Here is a 13,816-nt window from a genome sequence, read left to right on the forward strand (position 1 = left end):
TTTCTTCTTCTTTCCCGAAACAGTCGTGGTTTAGCATCCTACAGGGGAGAGGTTGCCAGCACATATCACCCTGTAATGGCTGTGCTTTTTCTAGAAAAGTCTAAAGGCACAGTTGGTCTGTCAGTGGACAAGGGAGAGGTCGCTAGTACATCACCTTGTCCTTTTTCCCTGCTGTCCAGAAGCACAGTGGAACTAGAAGAAAGAATAGGCTAATCATCAATAGGAAAATTCTTCTGATGTGGAGGGGTCTTTTTGCAGTGAGAATCCTGGGTCCAAGCAGTCAGTCTTTGGCACTTCACAGCAGTGTTGGTAGACCGCAGGACTTGGAAAGGGCCTTTCCAGTGTGGAGCCAAGGCAGTCTTTCGTTGATGGATCTTTATGTAGACCCAGTTTCCTGGTTCCAAGGAGTGGCAGGGCTGCTAGGATCTTTGGGTTGTTTCTTCTTTACCTGTGAGAAAAGAAACCTAACACATTGCATTAGTGTCTTTGCAAATTTTACAAATTTTATAGCTGCATGGGCAAATTTAAGTCCCCCCCTTTTTCTGGTTTTTAGCCAAGTAATGGCTCTTATACTTATCAGTGCCAAAGAAAGGGCATTTGGCACTTTAAGTTTGTCTCAGCACAAATCTTGGTCAGTTTATTTTTAGAATGTTAGCTATTCTTTTTTCTCAGTTAACTTGTTTTTTTTCTTTTTCCCATTTTTGGCTTCTTTAACCTATAAAGGAAACTTTTACTTATACACCTTTTGTTAACAATGAACATATACACATTGCTGTTATATAGTACATTAGTCTTATCTAATATATGTCACATATACCTTTTCACTAAAATAACCTTATTACAGAGCTTTAGAACAACAAGCCAGGACAAGCACACCCACTTTGATGAGTTCATTCAATACAACCTCTAGTCCAATAGCTTTCCACCATCCCCAGCCCTCTGGCTAAAAGTCTGAGGTAGCCAGAAGGATCCCATGTACAATATGGGGAGTGGGTTAACTTTCCATGTCCTTGCTTTTAAAGACTGTTAGTATGCAAATTTTAATAACCACTCTAAATTAAAAGATTTGGCCAATGAAGTTTCTTTCTCTTACTTAAGAAAATGTATTAGACTTTAGTATATCACATTTTTCCGATATATCCAAACACTTTGTATTCTACGTAGAACAAAACAAGTATCTGCATTTCAATTCAACACTGCTGCTTAATTTTAAATCAGACCATCCCATAAAAATATTAAACACAACAATTCTGGCCATGAGACAAACACCACAAGACAGAACATAGAACACAAAACATAATTGTTACTCTGTCAGTAAATGCATGATATGTTGAATGCTGTTCAGCTGGCATTAGTTTTCTTTGATCATCTGAAAGACAAAAATAAAAGTCTACCCCTTCTGGGCAGTCAATCATTACTTAAAATATACAAATACTTTTGTTGATTTTAGGCAAAACAGGAGAATTACCCCATATTTTCTTTGCCTGAATTTATTTACAAACATTTCAAAGACACCAAAAACTTTTCTCTTTAGCATTTTACAAAGTTCAACTGCTGTTCCCTCTAGCAACTACAGAGTTAACTTTTCACTTTCCCTTAAAATCACTTGCTTTTCCCTTAAATCACTTGCTTTGTCTTTCAACAGCCACTTACCAATTCAAATCACCATTTCAAATATCCTCCTTAGTATTTGAAATCCTCATGCTTATATTCACTTACTTCTTCCATCCACTACACCCTCAAAAGTTTCCAACCTGTTTTCCAATCTCTCTGTATGTTGCCTGCCTGCCTGGGCCCGATCCTGCTTTTCTCGCTGAATCGTCCCTATCCTGGACATAAACTTGTTCCACTACCAGTTTAGCTAGGAGGGTGGGCTTCACAACTAGCCCCCACCCTTCTGGTCTTTTCCCTAAAACATTTTTACTCCCAAAACTACTCGAGTCCTCCCTAGTAAGGCTTGCCACCTGGGCAAAAATACATGGCCATTGGGTAAAGGCCATTTACTTAACACACAATCCAAACCCCTTTGGGGGTCTACCCAGAGACCCACCCATTTGTCTGCTGACACTTAAACAGAAAAGAAAATTACACAGAGAGCAGAGAAAATTACAGTCTAAGCCAGATTTTTCCACTTCTATTACATTGTCCATTACAGGGGGTGGGACAGTAGGATCTCAATACTACCTCAGAGCTTCATCGCACACATGGCTTCCACCCTGAGGAATTACGAACGAGAAGTTCAGTTCCGCCCACACACCTAACGCCCAAATGAACAGAGCAGAAAAACAACAGTAACCGGTTAAACAGAATAGAACCAGAACCAGATAGTGCACCAAAACCAAATAGTGTTTCCTTATTCTATTAGGGCTCACCTTTAATCATACAATCCCTGTCATATAACACCAACAATACCAAATAAAGCAAACATAAAATAACAAGGGTAAAACAGATAGATGGTGTAAATTCTGCAGGGCTCCCCCATTCTCTATTGCTCACCAAACTGTGACAAATTTCTGTTACCAATTATCCCTCATGTCAGGTGATCAAACTGACACTGCAGGACGGAGAGAGAAAGCACACCATATAACCAAATTTTAAAGCTTCATTAAAAATAATAAAACAACAATGGAGAGTGTTGGGAACACTCCCACATCACTCAGGAAAAATATGAATGCTCCAAGCCTTAAGCCACTTTAATACTTACACATATCCAGACTGGCCACGTCTGTGTATAATGTTCAGAGAAGGGAAATAGGTGGACGGGAGATTATCCTGTATACAGCTTGTCCGGAATTTCCAACATGCTTCTGCTCTTGGGATGGCTGTTCTTTTACACCCTGGAGTCTCCTGCGGTGTCTCTTTCAGAGATTCCAGTTCAGGTCAGCTGCCTGTCCGGCTTCGGGGTTGCAAAAACTGTTGGATCTCACTGAACCGTTAAGCTTTGCAAATGCAATCTCAGTTCTGTAACTTGTATTGCCTTTGGTTTGCCTCTGTCTCTATTTTTCCACAACCAGCTGGGGCTGAAAGCAGGTTTTTTGTTTGCACTTAGCATAGTCTGTGCTGGTTCTTGACCTTGAACATAAAGCAACTTTTCAGCTCTGGGACAAGCTGAATTTCAAATTAACCCGTTCCTAGACAAATTGCTCACACTGTGTCAGAGGCTTTTCTTTGGTGATTAAAAGCTCCTCTGAGATATATGATCTTATCTAGATTGAAGATACCTTCTAATGGGCACTGTTTAGATGGATTTTCACGCATGTGAAGATTCCAATCCTCTAAATACCTGCAGGTTTTAGGACCATGATGTACGTACATGTAATATGCTGGGGTACCCTTAGGGGGTGAGGTAGAATTTTTAGACTGTCCCTTACCCATTTTACATTTACACACACAGAGAGGGTGCCCTGTCCGCGCTAGCGGCTCATAAACTAAGGATCTCTCCCTCCTGGACACTCCCACAGGAGAGACTAACGGGGATGACCATGACTCTCCTACACCTCCCTTCAGCAAAGAGCGTCGGCTAGTCTCTGGGAGACGGCGCGGCGTACTCTGATTGCATCCAGTGAGATGATCAGACTGTCAGTAGCCCACACGGAAAGGAAGGTGGGGGAGGGAAGATGGGTTCACACATTCCTAGACCCAGGCAGCTTCCTCGCCGGACGATGCCAGGCCGAGTCAGCCCACCGTGGGTCGGATCTCCTAAAGATCCACTAGTTACCGGGCTTGCGTTAGAATACTCCTGATCATTAGCAATCGTTTCACAGGGTAGTCTGGGCGTCTTCCGGTAACGAACACTCACACTGGTATACACACACACACACACCAAGGCCATTATTTCCTATTACCACGATGCATCTTATCTTGCTGCACAGTCAATAAGTTTAGATGGCATGAGCCCAACAGAGACAGACATTCCCACGGACAGTCCTCCTCCCAGTGCAGCTCTGGGGCATATGATGGGGGATTTTTTACAAGAGCTCTCTATACAAACAGCTTCAGAAGCTACCCATTCGCTGACAAAACAGAAGTAATTGAAGGATCATGTTGTAATTAAGTGATCCTTCTGGTGGCCACCTTTCCTGGCTCTCTAACTGATACTGAGGCCAGTCTACTGTACAAAATCTTTTCAGTTTACTTTTAGTCAATGGATCTGATTCAAACACTTTCCAATTCACCAGAATGCATTCTAAGGGGGTGTACACCATGCCCTGCCTGTACTCTGTCCCTGCCCCATACTCTAGGGAGACACTGGGCGTCCCCAGGTCTTAACAGGAAAAAAAGGTTCACAGCACTGGACTGTTCCTACCTTATCCACAGGACCGGTTCCTCACCGTCGCCTGCAGCTGCTTCTCCACTATCTGAGTGCGTTGCACCGTTGTGTCCTCCAAGGTCAGTCTGACGTGTCTCTGCCGAGGCCCCCGGTAAAGGCACCGGTGTGCGCTGGGCGTCGGCTGTGACCATCGTCCACAGGCCATTGGAGGAGTCCGGGCAAGGCACAATTTTGCCTCGAGCCCACCCAGGGACGCCAAAACTGTTGCTTTCACTCTTGGTCAGCTCCGTAGTCTGTCCAGGAATTTAGAGACTCTTACCAATCTCACAGCCCTTGGATTCCAACAGGTCGATAATTCTGTTGCTGGCTCAAAGGGCCCGAGGTGGAGCAACAGCAGGGGTTCGTTGCCCGGTGTGCGTCGCACTAATTATCACACCAGGGTGGAGAAGCAAAACCAGGTTTATTTGAGCCCAAATAAGGTGCCAGGGAGACATAGCAATCTCAAATCCTGCACACCCGTGCGCAGGCGGGATCCCAGCATTTATACCCCCCTTGTTTGTGTAAGCCTTTTGTTCGGTTTCCCCCCTCACCCCTCCCTTCCCAACAGCAGTTACTTTGAACATTACATTTCAGCGTGTTAGAAAAAGTTCCCATTCGCAAGCTTATCTGTTGGCCTTGTCAGCTTCAGGCACAGAAGACTTCTCCCCCCTTTCCTCCCGCTTTCTCACTACTTTTGCTAGTTTCAGCGGGACTGCAGCTGTCTGCTAAAAAGCTGACTCTCACAAATTCTGCTTTTAGGCTGTTAGCATGCAGGTTGGTTAAAGTTCACAGCATGTAAGAACTTTGGTTCACTTCAGGTCCAAAGTCACAACTTTGGTTTACTCAGGCCTAGTGACACCAACAATTCCCTTACTATACTAGCTGAGTATGCCAAGCAGAATCGCCTGATGATCCAGACCTTGTTGCATCAGGACTTTTGTGAAGCCTTGGAGAATCTCGATTCTCGCTTTAAAGGACAATGTTGCCTTCGCCTGCGTCCCAGGTGGAACAACATCTCTGCCATCACCCAGCAGTTGTCATCTCTGGCTATCCGCATTCGCGAGGAACGTCAATCGTGGGACTGGTGGCAAACTACCTTATCAGGATGGGGACTTGGACAATGGGCACAATCCTTTAAGTATTGGTTAATTGCTGCAGTAGTTGTTATTGTTATTTTCTGTTTAAGCCTTGCGTGTACCAAAGCTTTGATTAATAGAGCTGTATCTGCACTCCCTGTTCAAGCTGTGTACTCTGCCTTCCAGTCAGCTGACGATCAGTCAGACACTGAGCTCTCCGTTTAAATTCATTCCTCCCTTGTTTTTCCCTAGGCTCGTTCCCTCCTAGGTGTGAGCTGACCCTCCTGTGATGGACCGCCAATCGGCCACGGGGGCATGTCGCAACCCTATGCATAGTTATGGTTTCTGTATGGCCAATTGTCGGTCTGTGGCCATCTTGTTCTGCTAAAAGGACAAGGCAGCCTCCATCTTGGATCAGGTTCTTGTCCCACAGGAGAGGGCAGAGACCTAATTCTGCCCAGCAACACCGTGGTGTCATGTGCAACCCTAAGGTGCGGTGTGCAACATTATAGTGCTGTGTGCATTTTCCCGCTCTTTTTGCTTGGTCATCTAGTGGTCATGCTAGTGCCTTGTGCAAAGATGCCAGTGTGCCGTGTGCAGATCCTGTTGACGTGGGGGGGAAACAGCTCGGAGCCTGAACGGCGTAGGAGCCAGGGACCAATCAGATGCTGACACGAGTGAGTGAGACTCTTCGAATAAAACTAGGTTTCCCACCAAAATTTGCAGGAGTGTCCGTGTGTCAGCTGAAAGGCCTGATCAACCTTTCAGCCAGGGTCTCCTCCGGATATAGCTAGCTCGTGTCATGTCATTTTGGATTTGTTGCCGTTTTGGATTTATTTTTATCAGTTCGTCATGCTTCTCGTGTCTGTTCTGCTGGTCAGCTGCGCCTGGAGTGCGGTATTTGCATTCTAATTTCTGACATTTTGCTTATCTAGCTTTCCCTCTTTTTCCCCTCCCTAACTCGGTACCAAGTTGTGTATATAGTATATAAAAGTTGAATTGTTGTATTTTACAGTATTTAGCTCATAATTGCACAGTTGTTTAGTTTGTATATCTGTTCTGGGTTTTAGTAAATAGTTAACTATAGACTGTTTAAAGTTGTGTAAGTTACTGCTCTGTCTCTGTGTGGAGTGTTTGGGTCTGGGTGCTGTCTCCATCTGGGGATTAGCTGACCAAGGGGTTTGTGTCCCCGCGGTCTAAGTGAGTGGAATCTGCACAATCGCAGCCGCACCACACTTTGGGTAAAACCCTTAGTATGAAAGCAAGGGCGGTTGAGGCAGTGACCTGTGGGTCCCTTTTTCTGTGTTGCACTGGGCACCGCTCTGACGAACCCGAATTTCCTCCTTGTGTAACTGGTGCATGTCTGTCTACTCAGTGTGAAGTAGTGAGCAGTATAGATTTGTATGTTAATGATTTTTTGGGTGTGTTTGTATTTTTGATAACATCTTAGTTAAAAACTGCCCCCTTCCTCGGCCCAATTTGTAACTCTCCCCCAAATAAATGCAGCCACTTAGCTTTAAACTTTATTCTGGTCCAGCTTGTTTTTCCTCTCCCAATACAAAGCTATTCGAACCCGGATCAGTTTCGGACAATCTGAAGGTCTCTCTTCCAGTCTAAGGGGGAGGAGCTACAAGCAAATTTGGGGGACAATAAATGAAAAACAACGTCAGGAGTGAGTCAAAGGTTCAAAATCAGGGATTCAGAAGGGGACACCAAGCAGAGAACCCTGGACAGTGGCCACTGTTCCTCAGAGGTTTCTAGGGAGCCAGCAGAACTCTGCTCAGACACACAATCAAAGGGAAGAATGGAAGTAGGTCCCACAGTTGCAGAGCGCCTCCCCAACCAGCATCCTCCTCCTGGTGGAATAGATGGCCACCTTGGCCAGCTCCAGGAGGAGGTCTCTCGACTTTGTGGGGCCACAAATGGAGTGTGCATAAATGAGGAAATGTGGGGAAGAGTGCAGCCAGAACCCAAGAAGATGCATCTACAGCTGGGCATGCAGACAATACTAGATGGATTATGTCTCCCGCTACCCAATAAGCCAATCACATCTTCAGTTTAAAATAAATTTTGTTTAATTAGCTAGAAACAACAACAACAAACTGAGCAAGTAAGAGGCAATGCATTCCTAGGTTCAGCATTTCACTCTAGCTGACTGTTCACTAAGACCGTTTGACCTTACTGATCATAAAGATGCAGCTACCAGATAAAGTCACAGTTTTGTAAAGCTACATAAGCCACAGGAATGATTGGTGGACTTGCCTCATTATGGCAGGGAAATGTATTGGTAAGAAAGCACTTATAATGGCTGGAAGAGTTCCCTTTTGGGGCTGAAATTTCGTGTGTTTATTTACTTTACAAAGTCCAATAACTGTTTGGGCCTCTCTGATCAGTAAAAGAGGGTGTGACCTGCAAATAATTTTTAGATGCTTTTGTTGTGCTTAGATAACTTTATTTTTAACATCTCTAACTTTTGATGGACTTTGAAATTACAATACTCAACACTGTATATAAAGCAGTATTCAGAGAAATGCTTGAAGTAAAGTGATTTAGAAATAATGACATTTTCCATTTTGAACAGCAAATGGATCTTCATAGGTGCAGAAATTGTGGATATACTTAAAACACCACACATTCACCTTTGGATTTTCTGGTGCTTGTGAAAACAGAACCATTTTTGTACCAATGCTGCATACTGTTAACTCCACCATATACAAGCACTACAATTAATACAATTATTTGATAGAATTCCTTACATTGAATATATTATAAGCATGCTAGGTGAATAATGGGAAGATAGAAGACAAACAACATTATGAACTGGGAATAGAGCTGGTGAAATTCTTAGTTGTGAATCAATTGTCTGGCAAATGTAGCCATTTTTTCTATTTGTAATTCATTTGACCCAATTCTGATTTTTACTATTCACTATTTATTCAGTACTCTGAAGGATTTGCTGCCTAATCAATTATTCATTTTTTAAATCAGCAGGTCTGGATAACTTGCATCAACGAGTTGTATCAAAGACCTGGCTGAGGAGCTCACTGGACCACTAATGCTGATTTTCAATAAGTTCTAGCAGACTGGAAGAAGAGAATGTTGTGCCAGTATGTAAAAAGGGTAAATGGGATGACGTGGGTAATTATAGAGCTGTGTTTGCCTGACACTGATCCCGGGCAAAATAATGGAGCAGCTAATATGGAACTCAAAGAATTAAAGGAGGATAATATAATTAGTGCCTATCAACACGGATTTCTAGAAAATAGATCTTGTCAAGCTAACTTGATATCTTTTTTGATAAGATCACAAGTTTGGTTGATAAAAGTAGTAGTGTTGATGTAATAGACTTCTGTCAGGCATTTGACTTCACAACATTTTGATTAAAAAACTGGAATTATCTTTTAAAAAAAAAAAAGAGCCTGGCACACATTAAATGTATTAAAAGCAGACTAACTGATAGGCCTCAAAATGTAATTGTAAGCAGGTAACCAACATCGAGCAGGTGTTTTTAGTGGCATCCTAAGGAACTGGTTCTTGGCCCCATGTTATTTAACATTGTTATCAATGACCTGGAAGAAAACAAAATCATTACTGATAAAGTTTGCAGATGACAAAAAAATTGGGAGAGAGTGCTAAAATAATGATCACTGATATAGAGCATGCTGGGTAGCTTGGAAAACTGGGCACAAACAGTATGCATTTTAATACAGCTAAATGTAATCTAGGAACAAAGAACGTAGACCGTAGTTACAGGATGGGGCACTCTATCCTGGGGTCACAACCAGGTTGTGGGTGGTCAGACTTAGTGGTCCGAGCAGGAGTCAGGCCAAGTCGGATTTCAGAGAATCAGAGTGCAAGATAGGCCAGAGGGCAAACAAAGAGTCAGGAGGCAGCAAAGTCTGGTTACCAGGAGGTCTGAATCCAAGATAAACTGGAGGGTAAACCAAGAGTCCAGCATCAGGAGGCAAGCAGGGTCAGAAGCCAGGGTCTGGGATCTCTCACACGCAGGGTCTGGAGCAAGACAGGCAGACAGTCTGCATTGTTGGTCAGACAAATCCTTATCATGGCTTCCCGGCTTAAGTACCAGTGCCAACCAACCAGTGGACTGTGAGGAGCTGCCACTCAGGTCCTACTAGTTGGTACTTCCTGCTGGGTTCAGCCTCACAGGGTTCCCCTGTGGGAGCCCAGTTGAAGCCTCATGTGGCAACAGCAGCTGCCCAGTATCTCCTTCGTCCCAGGTTCTAGCCCTCCAGGCTCTTACAATGAGGTTCCCAGCATGACACTGTGGCCAAAGGGGCTAATGTGATCCTTGGATGCATAAACAAGGGACTCTGGAGTAGAAGTTGAAAGGTTATTTGATCTCTGTTTGGCACTACTGGAATCCCATGTCCAGTTTTGGTCTCCACAATTCAAGAAGGAGGTTGATAAATTGGAGAGGGTTCAGAGAAGAGCCACAAGAAGGATTAGAAAACCTGCCTTATAGTTATAGACTCAAAGAGTTCAATCTATTTATCTTAACAAAAAGAAAGTTAGAGGATGACTTGATTACAGTTAGGGTGACCAGATATCCCAATTTTATAGGGACAGTCCTGATTTTGGGGTCTTTCTTATATAGGCTCCTATTACCCCCCGACCCCCATCCTGATTTTTCACACTTGCTGTCTGATCACCCTACTTACAGTACGTACATAGGGAACAAATATTTGAAAAGAGGCTCTTCAATCTAGCAGAGAAAGCATAACACAATCCCATGGCTGGAAGCTGAAGCTAGAAAGTTCAGACTGGAAATAAGGTGTAAACTTACCAGTGGACAGCAATTAACCAGTGAAACAACTTACCAAGGATAGAGGCAGATTTTCCATCACGGTCAATTTTTCAATTAAGATTGGATTTTTTCTAAAAGATCTGCCTAAGGAGTTTTGGGGAAGTCCTATGGCCTGTGTGATACAAGAGGTCAGACTAGAGATGATCACAGAAGTCCTTTTGGCCTTGAAATCTATGGTTATTCATTATTTGTGGTGTGTGTGACTGGTCACCTAAGAAACTTGGTATATTTTCTGCTTCCTGATGGGATGAGCAGAAGTTTTTATACAGGACAATAACAAATAGCGAGTAATCAATAAAATGCTGAGATGCCTTGGTGATGAGTGTGATATAAAAGCTTAGAATGTCCAGTGCTGTTTGCACAAAATATTTGTTTACTTGGAAATAAGGGTATTTCTGTGAAGTACAGCCATTCCCCAAACAAGCATGGACAAAAACCTATTTGTGTGATTTTTATTTATGAATTAGTGTTTAATTCCACAGTGCCCAGACATCATATCAGGATTGGGATCCTGTGGTGTTAGGTGCTGTGACATGCCCAGAGGAGCATACAGTTGAGGCTGGTCAAAAAAATAGAATGCCATTTGCACAGAAAAAACAAACCAAGAAAAAAAAACAACCCCACACACAGAACACCCAAGGGGAAAAATTCTTTTAATTCAAAGTTTTTCTTTTTCAACAACAAAAAAATAAAATAAAATAAAATTTGTAACACACACACACCCAAAACTGATGCTGGGGTCATGAAGGGAGGGTTTATGGCCTGTGCTATACAGGTCAGACTAGATAGCCCCTAGTGGCCTTAAAAATCTAGCAATTGTTAACAATTTTCATTTGGTTTCAGTTTTTTAAAGGTTATTGGTTTGATTTAGTTTTTATCTGTACTTTCTTTTGCTTTTTACTCCCCTCTCCTCCCCCCAGTGGGGTGCAGCATCAAAAATTGTTTTAAAAGTTCTCATTAAAAATAATAAATTTTGACCAAACCTATATATTTTCATGAAATCTTCATTTTGCTTAAAAAGCCATTTTTCATCTATTTTCCCCCCATTCATCTCCACTTACAGTTGAAGGTCCTGACCCTGCAAAGACTTATGTATATCCTTAGCTTTAACTTCAACACTGAACTTTGAGGTCAGTGAGATCACTCACCTGCTTAAAGTTAAGCACATATATAAATCTTAGCAGGAGTGAGGTCCAGGAAGACAAGTGACATGAAAAGAGAGGTTTACAATTTATACATACATACACACACACACACACACACATATATATATAATGCATTTGCAGCTTTTAAAAACTATAAATATGTCCCTCTACATAGCCATCATTAACTGGCTGGTTTCCTAGAAGCAGCATAACAGAGGAGGGATAAAAAGGAACCTTGGCCTAGAGTCCTGCAACCTGACCCAAACCCGATGGGATCCGGCTACAAGGATCATGTGGGAGAACAGCCAGACCCTTTTGGTCTTGGGTCAGCTTGACTCCCCTCCTCCTGCCCCTGGGGTCAATATGGCAGTGCACGCCCCACTCCTGCTGGCTGCCACCACCTCACTGCATGGTGTGCTGCAGAGTGGGTGTGCCAAGGAGTCACAGCACCTCTCACTGCACAGCACCCACAGAGCAGCAGGGGTGACCACTGGCTGGAGCATGGTATGCAGCCATCACTGCACCAAACCCACAGGCAGGAGGAGAAGAGCTGACCTCTTGTATACATTTAGATGGAATATATGAGCCAAAAGTTTTCACGTGACCCTGTCACTGTCCAACAGGAAACAGTGTTAAACAAGGTTCAGGCAAACACACCATCAGAAAGCCTTATCCTTCTATTGAGGATACAGAAAAGGAGGAAAAACAGTTAGAGCATTTTAAATGTGAAAGTAGCAAATAAGGCTTTCATCTTAACAACAACCCTTGTTCCCTTTTAACTGGAATTTTTAGAAGGAAACCCACTTGTTGGACAGTCTCTTAAATGGTATCACAGAGGGGAATAACTGGCCTTTTGTGGAAAAGAGAAGTTAGTTGAAATGGAGTGGAGCTGTTGTTGTTGTTGTTAAAGCCAGATCCTATTTCCTGAAAGACAAAACAAGACAACCACATGCAGAAGGGGAGAGAAAAGAGCAGCAAAGACAGAAAATGCAGTTTATCTCTGGTATTGACTCACCTGCAGCCTCATTGCTGCAAAACACCAGCCCAGCACATGGTCTGATCAGCCCCTCTGAGACCTGGCAAACTTAGACCAGCATCAGGCTGCTTAGGGGATTGCTTTTAGTCATCTCTCTGGTCAGAGGCTCACAGCAGTGTTGCAAAATATGCAATCTTAGTCAGCTAAGCTTAGCTCTTATTAGACAGAAGGAAAAGGGGAGGAAGAAGAAGTAAGATAGGAAAGGAAAAAGACATTGAGGGAGACTGTGGGAGAGAGACAAAGTCTTACATCCTAGGTGGTGTTGAGGTTTCAGCTGATGCAGGTGACAATGTCATCTGGCTCCCTTTCTTGTTGGCCTGGTCTTGACAGGACTTATCTCAGGATTAGGGTGAAGAAGACCCAGGGTCCCAGGAGATGATGGGTGTGGCGGCCAGGATGGTGGAACTCCCTCCAGTAGCCAATTTTTCTCCAGATGTTTCTTTAAGGACCCCAAAAGCCAGTGATGGTGGAATAGCCCATCCCCTCATTCTTTTGTTAACCAATTAGGCCTAATGTCCTACATAGCAATTTTGGTTCACTGATTTTCAGTCTCAGGCTGTTCTTGTTCACCAGGCATGATCCAAGCACAGTCTTTGCATCTCCCTTTTGTACCTTTTCCCATCACCTTATAGGTTATTGTGCAATCTATGACCTTACATTCACATCTCACAGTTGAACTCAGTCAGGGTAAACTTGTCGGCCCAAATAGCACAGTAGACCCCCCAGGCAGGGGGTGGTGGCGTGGATTCAGGCTTGGTGGGAAGGGTCACTTTGTGTAGTCTTGGGTCAGATTAGGCCAGAGCAGACTTCTACCTTGGGCCAGATTCACAAAGGTATTTAGGCATTCCATGCTCAGCATCTAAACTTTTAGGTGCCTAGAAAATCTCTGGAACAACACTGATCCCCAAAGCCTCAGTTAACCACATGGACTCCCTATACAATGAATAGGGGGAGATAAGTGCTTTATGCATACTAACCCCTGGACTGTGGGATATTCTCATCTGGGGTCCCTCAATGCCTTCTGTTGAAGTTATTCCACTTCAGTTAAACAATTGAATAATTAAAGATTAATTGGGTCAGAGAAAAAGTGAGACTCACTCTATAGTTCAGTGCTTAGAGCACTCAGCTGAGAGATGGCAAATCTCTGCTAAAATCCCTTCTCATCAGTCAGACAGGACTTGAAGTGAGGGTCTTTCACATCTGGGGTGAGTACCTATGACACTTCCTGGGGGGAGCCAGGGTTGTGAGGCACCTTGCTACCACCTGCCCCTAGTGTAAGGAAGCCTTGTCTGTGACTTCTGTGGGTCAGTTCCCCGACTTCACCAGCCATGGGGCAGCACAGGCACTGCCTCCCAGGTCTCTGCAGGCCCCGCTTTCTCTTGACAGGCTAACGGGGGGAGGGGGAGGCACACACCAATACCTGAG

This window comes from Mauremys reevesii, linkage group 8 (genome assembly GCF_016161935.1).
Source record: "Mauremys reevesii isolate NIE-2019 linkage group 8, ASM1616193v1, whole genome shotgun sequence".
NCBI classification, from domain to species: Eukaryota; Metazoa; Chordata; order Testudines; family Geoemydidae; genus Mauremys; species Mauremys reevesii.